The following is a 14,831-nucleotide window of genomic DNA, read 5'->3' as shown; positions in this document are numbered from 1 at the left end:
TGCTTAAAACTTGTTATTTTTATAATTTCCTTAGATTGTTTGCGTTTTATACCTGACAAATGTAAACCTTGATTATTTTATAGACTTTTATAGCTCGAGGATTCGTTAATTAAATTAAACGAATAGAAAATGAACGAGTAATAACTATAAATCGTCGGAATTAATATTAAATGATAAACGAAAAACATGAATTTATTGAAACGACATAACGAGTCGGTTTAACGAATACAAATACAAATATGAATATGAATAAAAATTGACAAATGTCACAGCATTCGCTACTTTTGAAAATTTCGTCCCGAAATTAAGTAGAAGAATTCGTAACAAATAGATGAGGATACTTTCTTCGCATTTGGTCTTCCCGTTCCCAATTGAATTCAGCGCCATGCTTGGATTCCCAATGAACCTTTACCAAAGGTATACGGCTACGTTTAGTTTCCTTGTCTTTGTGATCCATGATTTCCACCGGTTTCTCGACAAAGTGCATTGCTTCATCGATACGCACTTCGTCGAGTGGTACATGGAGATTTCCATCAGCAAGACACTTCTTAAAATTTGAGACATGAAATGTCGGATGAACGTTAGAAAGCTTTTGAGGAAGTTCGCGTGTGTAAGAAACACTTCCAACACGAGCAAGAATCTTGAAAGGTCCAACAAATCGAAGAGATAGCTTGCCTTTCTTGCCAAAACGAACAACACCTTTCCAAGGAGATACCTTGAGAAGGACACGGTCACCAACATTAAACTCGAGAGGTCGTCATCGGTTATCAGCGTAACTCTTTTGACGACTACGAGCGGTTAAGAGGTTTTGTCGAATTTGAGCGATTGGATCAGTAGTCTCTTGGACAAGTTCCGAACCGGTGATTTGGGTTTCACCAATTTCACTCCAACAAATAGGTGATCGACATTTACGACCATAGAGTGCTTGGAATGGAGCCATACGGATACTTGAATGATAACTATTATTGTACGAGAACTCAATCAGGTGAAGATGAGAATCCCAGTTTCCACCGAAATCCATGACACATGACCTAAGCATGTCTTCAAGCGTTTGAATCGTGCGCTCGGATTGCCCATCAGTCTGAGGATGATAGGCAGTGCTAAGATCCAATGGAGTTCCCAACGCCTTTTGAAGTGATGACCAGAAGTGAGAAGTAAAACGACTATCACGATCGGAAATGATACGCAAAGGTATACCATGACGACAAACGATACGCTGAACATAAATCTGAGCGAGTTGATCAACCGAAAACTTTTCATTGATCGGAATGAAATGAGCAGACTTAGTCAAACGGTCAACTATAACCCAAACACCGTCGTGACGGTTTCGAGTAGTCGGAAGCTTAAACACAAAATCCATAGAGATATCCTCCCATTTCCAAACAGGGATGTGTGGTTGAACGAGCAAACCAGATGGTCGTTGGTGCTCGACCTTAACTTTAGCTCAAGTAAGGCATTTTCCCACATATAATGCGATGTCTTTTTTAATATCGGGCCACCAAAATGTGGTCCGCAGATTAAAATACATCTTATCCGCACTGGGATGAATGGAATATCGAGACATATGAGCTTCGTCCATGATGAATGTGCCAAGATCGTCACGATTAGGAACCCATAAACGATCGAGGTAATACAACAAACAATCGCGCTTAGTTTCAAGTTGATTCTCGACACCACAGGACATTTCATCATATATATTACCCTCGGTGACAGAGACATGTTGGGCTTCAAAGATACGAAGTTGGAGATCGGTTTGAACGGTCACACAATGAAGCAGAATTGATTTCACATGGGTCTTTCGACTAATAGCGTCGGCTACAACATTCGCTTTACCAGGATGATAACGAATTTCGCAGTCGTAGTCTCTAAGTAGTTCGGCCCATCGTCGTTGCCGCATGTTTAGATCTTTTTGGTCGAAAATATGTTGAAGACTCTTGTGGTCTGTGAATACCACGCACTTACGCCCTGTTCTTGAGTTTTTTTTAAGTAGGGAAAGGAAAGGAAAATTAAGGATAGTTAAAAAATGGGTGTTCTTGAGTTTTTTTTAGGATGGAAAGGAAAGGAGTAGGAGGAGTTAGGAGGGATTAAATTGGTGTTTTTTCACAATAAATTGTCCTCCCAATAATGGGATGACTACTAAGGATAAGTTTTTTCCTAATAAGTTATCATTTCCTTTCCTCCAATTTCCTTCCAACTCAAGAACACATCTATTAAAAAAAATTTCATTCCCTTTCCTTCCCTTTCTTATCCTTCCCTCTCATTTCTTTTTCTTTCCATGGTTAAAAAACTCAAGAACAAGGCGTTAGTGCCATAGAGGTAATGTCTCCAAATTTTCAACCCGAATACAACGGCACCGAGTTCGAGGTCGTGCGTTGTATAATTTCTTTCATTAACCTTAAGTTATCGTGAAGCGTAAGCGATAACTTTACCTCATTGCATAAGGACACAACCGAGGCCTTGGTTGGAAGCATCGCAATAGAAAACAAAATCCTCATTGCCATCGGGAAGTGCGAGGATCGGTTCATCGCAAAGCATGCGCTTAAGAGTTTGAAAAGCTTCATCTTGCTTTGGTCCCCATACATAAGGTTTATCCTTATGAGTTAGAGAGGTTAGGGGCAAAGAGATCTTGGAAGAATTAAGAATGAAGCGACGATAATAACCCGCAAGACCAAGAAACGAACGAACTTCTGTAGGAGTGGTTGGAGTTTTCCAATTCTTAACGGCTTCGATTTTGGCTGGGTCAACGTGGATACCCTTCTCGTTTACTATATGCCCCAAGAACGGAATTTCCTTTAACCAGAATTCGCACTTTGAGAACTTAGCATAGAGTTGTTCCTTCCTTAAGAGATCAAGGACGGAATGAAGATGTTTCTTGTGCTCAGATTTGGACTTGGAATAAATAAGAATGTCGTCAAGAAAAACAATTACGAATTTATCTAAGTAAGGTTTGCATACGCGGTTCATGAGATCCATAAACACCGCGGGTGCATTGGTTAGCCCAAAAGGCATAACCATAAATTCGTAATGTCCATAACGAGTCCGAAAAGCGGTCTTGGGTAAGTCATCTTCATGCACACGTAGTTGATGATAACCCAAATGTAGATCGATCTTTGAGAAGCATGAAGCTCCTTGGAGTTGATCAAAAAGATCGTCAATACGAGGCAAAGGATAATGATTATTGATTGTGAGTTTGTTGAGCTCACGGTAATCAATGCACATACGGAAGGATCCATCTTTCTTCTTGACGAAAAGCACGGGTGCGCCCCAAGGAGATGAACTAGGGAGAATGAACCCTTTATCCAAAAGTTGTTGGAGTTGGTTAGACAATTCTTGCATCTCAGAGGGTGCAAGACGACAAGGAGTCCTTGCAACCGAGGTTGCACCAGGCACGAGATCGATTCGAAATTCCACATCACGATTAGGAGGAAGACCAGAAACATCATCGGGAAACACCTCGGGATACTCACGAACAACATGAATGTCCTCAATTTTTCGTTCCTTCTTTTCCAAAACATGGGCCACGAATGCTACATACTTCTTGCGTAAGTACGTTTGGGCTTGAAAACAAGTGATAAAATTTAGGCTCTAGGAAGAAGGCTTTTCACCAGAGACACGAAGAATTCGACCATCGGCAAGCGGAATACGAATGAATTTCTCGAAATAAACAATTTCAGCAAGATGAACAGATAGCCAGTCCATGCCTACTATGATGTCAAAACTTCCCAATTGCATAGGAATGAGGTCAATTGAGAACTTGTGGCCATTTAAATCTAACTTGCAATTTCGAATAACCGAGTCAATTGATATAGATTTACCATTAGCTACCTCAACAAAATACGAGTTTTTTTTAGCTTAGATAGGGTTTTAGCAAGTAAAGGCTCAAATTCAAAAGACACAAAGCTCATATCGGCACCGGTATCAAATAAAATGGTTGCAAAGTGGTCATTTACGAGGAACGTACCGTTCACCACATCGCCGCTTTGCTGACCTTGATTGGCGTTAATCATGAAAGCACGCCCACGATTGTCTTGAGGAGCTTGTGCAGCTGGAACGGCTTGACCAAAATGTGGTGCAGGAACTTGGATAGCTTGATGCGGCTGCACTTGAGCTTGATTAGCCAACAACAGTGGAACTTGCGGTTGATAAGCTTGTTGGGTTTGATAGGTCTGCACTTGGTATAACGGAGATGGTGCAAGCTGAAGCGAGTTTACAGATGCGAGTCATGGATACGCGTTGCGAAAGTGGTTAGGATCACCACAATGGTAGCAAGCTCACACTTGGTTCAATGGTTGGGCATAAGACACATGACGGGGGTTTGGTTGAGCCAATCTTGGAGGAGCAATGACAGAGGTTTCTCGGCAAGTCGCACTAAGGTGTCCAAAACGGTTGCAACGAGTGCATTGACGACAAACGGAAAAGGCGGGATGGTGTCGTTGGCAGGCGTTGCACAATGGATGGGGTCCATTGTACGACTTTCGAAGAGGTGGTGCAAGGTTTGGTTGGGGTTGAGGTGTGGTTTGTTGGGTTAACGCATAGTTCTTGCGCTTCTTGCCATGGTGGTGTGAGGAGAAAGCAGGCTTGGATGACTCGGGTTTCGATTCTTTGGACTCGATAGAGGGTTTTATCAGCAGGTTTCTTCGATTTCTTTGATGTCAAAGTCCCGGCTTTAACATGATTATCAGTTAAGGTTGCAGCAAGGTTAATCGCGTCACCAAGTTCTTTGGGAGCACTACTCAAAACACTATCTTGGATTTGTCTCGGTAGTCCCCGAATGTACTTATCGATGGCACGCGAAGTTGGGGTAACAAGGTGAGGTACCAGCACACTGAGTTCATTGAAACGAGAAGTGTAAGTTGCGTGCTTACCACTCTCTTGTTTGAGGTTCCAAAACTCAGCTTCCAAGTTCATAAGCTCACTTGGAGGGCAGAATTGTTTGGTCATCAGTTCTTTCAATTCATCCCATGGCATAGCCATGGCTGCTTCGGCACCACGGGTTGTCTTTTCCTTCACCCACCAGGTAAGTGCCCCATTTTCGAAGACACTTGTAGCGAAACGGGTTCGCTTATCATCGGGACACTCAATGTGGAGAAATTTGCTTTCCATTTGTTCATACCACAGAAGTAGGGCAGTGGCACCTTCAGTCTCATCAAACTTCGGGGGTTTGGTGCTGGTGAAAGTCTTATACGAACAGTGAGATGGTTTAGGCTCGCTTGAAGCAAATGCGATACTAGCAGAAAGGTTCTGGTTAATTTGGGTCATCATATACGGAATGACCACGACTAGTTGTTTGGTGATTTGAGCAGTTAACTTGCGGCTAGAGGTTTTGGAAGAACGACGCTTGTTGAAATGGATAGACATTCTGCGAACAATAGTAACGAAATTCGTGAGACTCGGATAGGGTGTGGTATAAAAGAAATTCCTTGTTAAAGTTTGATTTAAAGAAATAATTAAATAAGTAAATATTTAAATACATAAAAATAAAAATAAAAAAATCATAACAATGGTAATAAATCTTGGGTGGACGCTTACAGAATTCCAGTTTAAAACACATTGTAAAACAAAAAGGAGTGCAACCATATTCTTTTCACAAAGAGAACATAGTCACGGTGAAAACTTAAAGTTGTGATTCATATGGCGTTGAAAGTGGTATGCTTTGGCCTAATAGGATTCATGCTCTTTCCTAACTCTCCAGGTAAGCAACTGGGTCCCGCGTCTGATTGGGATTTATACGCATTGCTTATCCTTAGGTTTCAATAACCTTGGTGACAAGAGTTTCGGAAAACAGGCACGCCCCCTTCCAGTTACTACATACCCGCCATAACGAACCATCTTTAAGAAGAATAAATATCGGAACACCACAATAAAAATCGATTATTGAAGATGTTAGAAAAAAAAATCTTTGCTTTTAGACATAAGCCTTGGACTTGTGTGTGCTTGTGTAATTTAAGTAATTGAATCATCAGTATAATGGTGACAAGTACGTGCTTTGAACAATCACATAAGGCCCACATAATATTTCTAATCATGCAACCTAAACAAAGACGGAATCAATAATAAACAGGGTAGTTGCTATCAATAATCAAAGGTAACTAACACACGCAAGATTCACTCAAAAGATTTCCATTCATACAAAGTTAATCATACAAAAGGATAATCGATTTAGGGTTTCTTGAAGGAAAGTTATGTCCGTACTATTCTAAGACAGCCGTCACACTCAAATATTCTTTATGAATCAAAAATGAGTCTGTCTGCCTTAGGAGTCGTGCCCTAAATTATTCCTTTTATAGGTCTGACACCTCCTTAACAGCTGTCATTCCTTCTAGAAACCCTAAATACTATAACATATTCAAATTACATATTCAAAATTATCTTAAGTGTAAAACAAGTCTTCCAGGTAGGCTTTGCATCAATTTTGTCTTTCCGAGTAGGCTGTGTGCTCTGCCATCCTTCAGAACTTGGTAACATAGAAGTGTGTCTGGGATCAGTTTCCGGGTAGACTTTACTTGAAGAGGTAAAATACTCACCGGGTAGACTTCAATCTTCTTGACTTTGCCAGACTTTGCCCGACAAACCCTTACGAGCAAACTTGTTCTTCAATGGTCCCTTCAACCCTTTGCTAGAGAATAGCTTATTAGCAAAGTGTGCTTGGTAGCACAGTTCCTTGCTTGAGTTGAACCTTGACTGATGTTACTTAGAGATATTCCATTAAAACATAAAGCCTACTTGGACCACTGTATTATTAAAGAATACCATGCCCGGTCTTCCAATCACTTGGCTTCATGAGCTTGGTTAGCCTAAAGCTTACTCGGGAGTGAGCTTTACTTAGCTATGAAGAACATACTTGCTTGATAAAGTGATCCTTGCCCAGACTTGCATAAACTAGTGAACCTTGCCCGGTAATACACTAATTTGCAAACCCTGCCCGGATATCCACTAAAGAAGACTTCAAGAAGATAACCTTGCCCGATAGACAAAATATCGTACCCGGCTAAGTAAAAGCTTGCTCAGAAGTCTAAGGTGTGCCCGGTTCCATACTTAGTCATTTCTGAGGAGGTTGAGAAGATTCCAATCTTCAATCTGATCAGTTTTGGGTCAAATCTTGACTCAACAATCTCTCCCTAGATTGGAACACCTCAGCTGTCCCAAAACACCTCTACAGTTACTTACACAGGATTAAAAATACACATCAAATTCAAAATCAAATTACATATTCAAATGACATAAACAATTACATATTCAAAAGCTGTCCGAAGACATTACAAGATAAAGCCTACTCTACGAGTCTTGTCTCTTCCTTTCATTGTAGGCAGCTTGTCTTCTGTCAACTATTACTGATGCAGCTCTTAGCTAAAAAATATCAAGGATTTGGTAGTGAGTGTGATTTTCTGGAATGGCCAAATCCCTTATATCCATCAGATCTTCATCATGCAAATAAGTCAAGTCTTCATCTCTTTTGATTATACCCAGTACCTTTCCATCAGAGTTTCTCAGCACATAATGACCAACATCTTCATTATATTCAATCTCAGTTATGATGCCATTTCTTTGAACTGTGTAGTTGGGGCGTGTCATTCTTCTTTGAAGATTGATGCATGTATTCATGTTTGAGAAAGGATTCTTATCTCTGACATTCATCTTGTAGTTCATTTCAGCAATGTCCATTTTCTTCAACTTTCCAGTCCACTTGGATCTGTGAAATTGGATAGTTTCTAGCTTCTTTTTTCTTTTAGGAATCTGAATCCCTTGTCAGCTTCACCTTTTAAGAACTTAGAGAGATCATTCATTTGTCTTCCAGCCATCTTATTTCTGTTTCGATAGTCATACAAATTGAGTGTTGCCATTCTTTCCAGTTGTTCTTGAGTGTACTCATAAAAATCGCTCCTCACAACTATGTCTCTAAGCTGTCTGCTCATCATAATCACTTTCAATGTATCAGTGACAGAGTCATAGTAGAGTTCTCTTGGAAGATACACATCAGACAGTGGTCTTTCTGTTCTTTGAGATCCGTCCCTACTAGATTCACCTCTTCCACCTCTTGGATATCTTCTTGAAATTGGCGGCCTGAAAGGAATAGACTTCATGGGTTTTCTAGGCCCCAAATTGAAAGTTTTTATGTAGATTGACTCTACCATTTCAGGTGGAATGTGAATAAGTTCATCAATATTGTGTCCTGCCACTTTCCAGAGAATTTTTATCATTTTTATATCCCAGGATTGTTTGACTTTCTTGCAGGCACAAATACTCCGTCAACAAAGCTTCTAGGGTTCTCACTTTCCCATAGAGCCTTTTCCCAATCAGCCTTTTGAATGTAGAAAAGAGTTTTTAAATCTTCCTTTTCTAAGGCATCAAATGAGGCTTCATCCATTCCCCTTTGATTAATCATTATGCCCCTTAGAATATTGATCATCTCTTCATTCTCCCAAGGAACAATTGGTTCATCTTCAGGTTCAGGCTTGACTTCTTGTGGGGTAGGGGTTTCAACCGGCCTGACTTATTCTTTTAACTTTTCCCTCAAGGTTTGAATTCTTCTTTTCTTTGTTTGAGGTTCATCAGTTGGTTCAGACTGCTTGGATGAGCTCTCAGTTTGTAACCTCTTCAATTTTTCTTTTCTTTTAAGTTTATTATACTGGTCCAACACTGATTCTCTTGATAGTTTGTCAACTATTTCAGGCTTCAATCCCTTTTCCAAAAGGTATCCACACATACCTCCAAAGTTATTTTTCAAAGTTTCCATCTTTTCAATCTTCTCATTCTCCTTGACACATTTTTCTATCACTTTTGCTCTTTCACTGTTATAAAGGTCTTGGAGTTTATCAAATTTGAAGTGTGTGAGATCCTTTTCTGAATAACCATGCCTTCTAAGATATTCTCTGTATTTCTGATCATCTCTGTTCTTTTGTTGCATGGATCTTTTGATCTTTTCATTTTCTTCCTCAAGTCTCTTATTTAACTCATTATCATTCATATGAGCAACACTTTCAAATTTCACACCAAGTGCCTTCAGCTTCATAATCAAAGGATTGTTCATTTTGGCATTCAACAAACTCTGCTCAATGTTATCCCTCTGTTTATTAGTCATTGTCATATTTGGGGACTCAACATTGGCAGTCTTGGCACCTTTTCTATGATCATTATTGTCATCATCATCAGATTCATCAGACTCATCCTCCTCCTCCTCAGTTGAGTCATTTACTGCATCTATCTTGGGCTCATCAGAAGGTGGATGATCTGGGATTGGCACATTTGGCACCCCTTGCATGTGTTCTTCAGGCCTTAAGGTTTGCAAAGGTATTGCCCTGACTGGACTTGCCTCATCATCAGAAGTCTCTACAAAGTATTTATTTTGATTATCCCATCTTCATTTCTTTGCAGACTCAGTTCCTTCAACTGGCATAAATGATTCTGGTCTATCCCTTTTTCTTGAGTATTTATTTCCATACTTGGGATCTCCACACACTCCCATTCATCTGGGTTCTGTCTGATGTCATCTTCAATCTGTTGAGCCCATTTCTTTGCAGCCATTGAGGCAATGGACTCACCAATCTCCTCTTCAGTCATCATTTCAGTATTCAAATTGGTAGGTTCAGCAATTTCATTTGACTTCTTTTCAGGTTGGCTTTGGAGTTGAAACATGCTAACCACCATAGCTAAGGAATTTTCTTCTTCCTTATTTCTTTTCATATTAATCAAAGCTTCAATCACATCTTGATCAGCCTTATATTTATTTATCATTTTAGCAATATTGGCCTGAGTGATCAGTGCTTCCTGCTCTGCCAGCTCCTCTGGAGTCAAAGTTTGGGCCAGGATTTCCCTTTCCCTTGTTTCTCTCATAATATTTTCATGTTCTTTTAAGGCAGCAGCAGCAGCTTCAGCATCATCTTTAAACAGAATATCTTTCTCAGGATAAGCTTTAACTGGCTCTTCTTCTGTCACTTTTTCTTTACCTTTATCCATTCTTTTCTGCACTTCTTCCTCTTCATTTTCTGGAGGGAAATTATCAATATCTCTATATAACTCATCCATTTCCTCATCATACTCTACAGTCTTGGAGCTTTCATGTTGTTCAGATTCAGTGAGTATTAGCTCCTCAGTAGCAGCATCTTCTTCATTTATCAAATCAGTTTGAATGTCAGTTAAATTATCACTTACTACATCAGTCAAGACATCAGTATCTTCATCATTTAACATTTCAATATCATTTCTAGTCTCTTCTTCATTTCTCATTTCTTCCTCCTCCTCACTCCATACCACAGTCATAACTTCATCATTCACATCATAATTTTGTTCTCCTATATCAGAAGAATCTGCTTCATAATCAACATCTTCCAATCTCCTTTCATCACTTTCCTCACCATCATCATATGCATTCAGGATGCATTCAAACCATTAACAGTCTCTACACCTGTTTCCTTCTCAGTTTCAACATTTATTACATCATCAGCAGTCATATTCACATTCTCCTCCTGTTTTGGGGCAGCTGAGGTTTTCTCAACCTCCTGCTCCAGGGCTTGAATTCTCATTTTTGCTCTTACCAACTGATCTAACAACATCACATTTTCCATGGTCACCTCCTCATTCCTCTTTCTCAATTCAACATTCTCTTTTAACAAGTTCAAATTTCTTTGGAATAAGTCTGTGTCAGTGGGTGGTGATGTAGAGAAAGGTTCATAATCAGGTTGTTCTTGAGTTTGAAGTATGGATTGTGGTGGTGATTATGTATGAGGTGGGCTTGGAATAACTGGATCAGTGTGAATTAGGCTAGTGGTTGGTGGTGTTTGTGGTGTTGGGGGATAAATGAGTTGGTGTGTGAATTGATGTTTCAGGATGGATCAAGGTTAAGGATTGGGTAGGGGTTTGAGTGGTTTGATGTGGTGGAGTGTGTGGTAGTGATGGTATAATGGGTTGGTCAATGGGTAATGGTGATTGTGGTGGTGTTGGAATAGGTAGGTCAGTTGGTAATGGTTGGTGTGGTGGAGTTTGTGGTGGTTGTTCAAGTTCTTCAAGTTGCCCCCCCTGATCCAGCGCAACATCATCCATGGCTATTCCAGCCCCTCCTTCATTTTCATCATGATCATAATCTCCATCTTCAGAACTATCATCATCACCTTCATCATCATCTTCCTCTTCTTCCTCCTCTGAGCTTAACTCAGGCACCGGCATAATTTCCAACTCATGGTTCAACAACCATGGTAAAATTTCAAATGGAATGTTGGGATTGAATCTATTGGCAACACCCAGATTTCTAATTCTTCTATATGTGTCTGGATTCTGCAACTGATATGTCATACCAATTGTGGGCAAATCTTGTAATTCCCTATTAAAGATTATCTGTAGGAATCTAGGGTATTGCAGGAATCTTTCATCTTCTTCCTTCTTCAAATTTCCAACCATGCCATCAAATATCATCTTAGAAAAATTGAAAGGCAGATCATATATAATACCAACAGTGGCATTTGCTAAATCACGAATCATTAGAGTCCATGATCCTTTTCTTGGAGCAAACCCCTGTATCACATGGTGAATTAAGAATCTATACAACATAGGGAACATTCCCTTTCGAAATTGTCCATCATGGACAGTTCCCTGATACCCCATCGTCTGCTCAAAGATTCTCATAAAATGATCAGTATTAAAGTTTATATGGTTATGGTCATCATCACGTAACTGCAAACACCTTCTTATCATCCTTTTTGTTACATGTATTTCATGGCTTGCAACAGTTGCTTCGATTATTTTCCCATTTATGTCATCAACAAGTCTTGCAGATCGGCATAAATCTAGTGAATGATTTCTGTAGATGATTGGTCATCCCGTGAAAGCAAACCTCACGTTGGATCTAGCCATCCAAGTAATCATTCTCTCAACTGGCTCATTGTCAGGAGTGACCTCTAGCAGTGCGCACATATTGTGCTTTGGTTCAAAGGCATATTTAGGTTGAACTTATTCTTCTTCTGCCATATCTGAACATCACAATCAAACACATTCAAAGTGAAATTAGCATAAAAGTTCATTACTTTAAGCAATTTCAAGTTATAAATTTGAAGAAGAAAAAATGAAATTTTATTAAGAACCTGTTCTTCGACAAATTAATAACCTAAACACAAAAACAGAGTATTAGCATATAAATACATAATCGAAGCCCATTATAGTCTAATCGTTATCGGAAAACACATTATCATTGCTTACCGAGTCAGAATTAGGGGACTGATTAAAATTAGGGTTTGTATTAGAGATGAATATGATAAGTCGGTTTGGGTTTCTTTGAGAGTAAGCAGTTGCAGTGAAAGGAGAGAGAGAGAGAGAGGGAAAATAATGTTGAAAATATCCCTAACTCCCTCTTATATACCTTTTGAAAGTGGGTTTCAAATGCATTTTGTCGTGTAGTGATTTATTAGCTGTCAAACATAATAATCTTATCCAATTTAAACCTTACCCGATAAAATTAAAAGGTTAAACTTTGCCCGGAAAAATTTTCATTATTAATTGACAAATTTTACCCGGCATCTTCCACTTAAAAACCTTGCTTGGTCAAGTTAACTAATTTAAAGTCAAGTAAAGATGAAGAAAGCTTACCCGAAATACAAGATTTCTAGAGAACTTAATCACAAGACAAATAATCAAGTATAAAATATCAAATAAGCATCCTTGCTAGGAATCAATTAAGATACCCAAATAAATTTCTCAAATATAAATTGAGTAACTCAATCTAGCATAAACCCTACAAGAATCAGAAACATATTCAATCAAGTATACTTTGATGTATAATGTGCTCGAGCAAAGTGTGCCCGAACAGCCTTCGTTACAAAGTATACCCGAATAACTTTTCCTAAAGTATAAAGTGTGCCCGAAATGATATCTAGCAGACAGTGTACTCGGAAAGTCAAATTTTGAAATTACCAAGTATATTAAGGGACCAAACGTGTACCCGGAATATAAAGTGTGTCCGGAAGAAGTCTGCCCGAAAACACTTTTAATTTCAAAGCAATCATAATCACAAATAATACATAGCATGCTCGGAATTAAACATAAAACACCTATGTGTGCTATAGTCTAAAATTTCAAAGTTTGCTAGGATAATCATATTCAAACATCAGGTATGCCCGGGAACTAAACTATACAGTTTAGTTCACCCGAGAAACTTCAAAACATCAAATCATACCCAAAAATGAAAAAATTAGATAAAAACATCTAAGTGTGCCCGGATAGGTTAAAAAGTATAAAACCATACCCGTAAAACATATTCAATCATAAACAGTCAGGCTTGCCCGGAAAGTGACTAATCTTAGTAAACTCTACCCGAAAAGTATCGAATACTTAAAAGCATGTCTGAAAATAGTAAACTTAGATAAAAGTATCTAAGTGTACTCGGAAAGGTTATAAAACATTAAACCTTACCCGAAAATACATATTCAACCATATTCAACTGTTTTATGCCCGGGAAGGTTAGAAAACATTAAACCTTTCCTGAACTAACATATTCAACCTATTTTAGGCAAAATGCAACACTTTTTGACTTAAACCACTTGTCAAAGACATTTCTAAGTTACGTATCATTTCAGATCATAGTTTAAGAGCAAATGGTGCATTTAGAGATCAAATTTCAGTTATGTTTCTCTTCAAAACAATTTCTTTTATAAACTGAAAAGATCTCAAGAATGGGATCATATTGACTAAGTAGCTTTCTCAATATTTCATTCTCAGCATTATTATGACTACAAAGACATGTCAACAGCAGGTCTAGACTTAACATGATTTTCATTTCTTTGGTGATATGATTAAGTTTCAATTAAGTTGCAGAAAATTTAATGGATAATACATGTTGTGTTCTGATGCTCCTATCTATCCTCAAGGCTTATTTGGCTTTCTTCAAATCACCCCAATTTGACTTTGACCCCCTAGTTTTGGTTAAAAACTTTTAATGACTGAACAATTTTTGTAGAAAATTTTTAGATTTTGCTTTTCAAATTTACAAACATATGTGAGGTTGAACGTTGGACTTACATGCCACGCAAATTGGACTTACATGCCTTTCATTCAGGATGTTTAAAGGACTTATATGATTGCCTCCACCCTTGTAGTTCTGGAATTAACCCTCATGTTTGTATTTTCTTAATAAAAATTTGTGAACATATATCAACTTTTGGTTGATTAAATATTTAAAATTAAAGTAGTTCACAGCTGTTCTTTGTCATTCTTTAAAAGATGTTTCAATTTTGGGTAACCAAAAACCAACAGGCTTGTGTATGACTGGATAATCACTTTTCTGCCTATCATTTGAAAAGATTTATCTAGGAACATGCATAGACAACAATGTAACTCCACATAAATCATAGCATTTTCTTTATGTTTATATCAACTTAGATTTTACATATCGTGAGAAAGCAACCATACATGTCAATAACTGAACTAAGAGTCATTTTAGCCTAATAAATCCATATGATTGGCTAAGTAGTCAATGTACTATCATTTCCCAATTTAAACAGTTTTAAATTCAGACACCCCAATATCTTCTGTTTGACTGGTAAATGGCTGTTCTGTTTGACCACAAGTGGTCAGCAGGACCAAACATATATGTGAGTATATGTCCTTTCAAATCAGAATTATTGACATGGTTCTAAGTGAATGAATAGAAAACAAGTTATAGATTGCCCCAAATGCCTTCAGTTTTCCAGGTTAATGGCTATCCTATCTGTCTGAAAACAGATGACAAGACCAACATATACAAGTATATGCCTTTCCAACTTGAGCAAATGACATAATTTTCAGCAAAAGTAACTTTTGAGACTTTTTTTTGAAAATCCTTTTAAGCTTCTTTAAATCTTGAACTAAAT

The sequence above is a fragment of the Bidens hawaiensis genome, unplaced genomic scaffold (genome assembly GCF_021521415.1).
Source record: "Bidens hawaiensis isolate Kalapana, Puna unplaced genomic scaffold, B.hawaiensis_p1.1 tig00037195_1, whole genome shotgun sequence".
In the NCBI taxonomy this organism is placed as follows: domain Eukaryota; kingdom Viridiplantae; phylum Streptophyta; class Magnoliopsida; order Asterales; family Asteraceae; genus Bidens; species Bidens hawaiensis.
The sequence above is the reverse complement of the archived record's forward strand: the minus strand, read 5'-3'. Positions refer to the sequence as shown.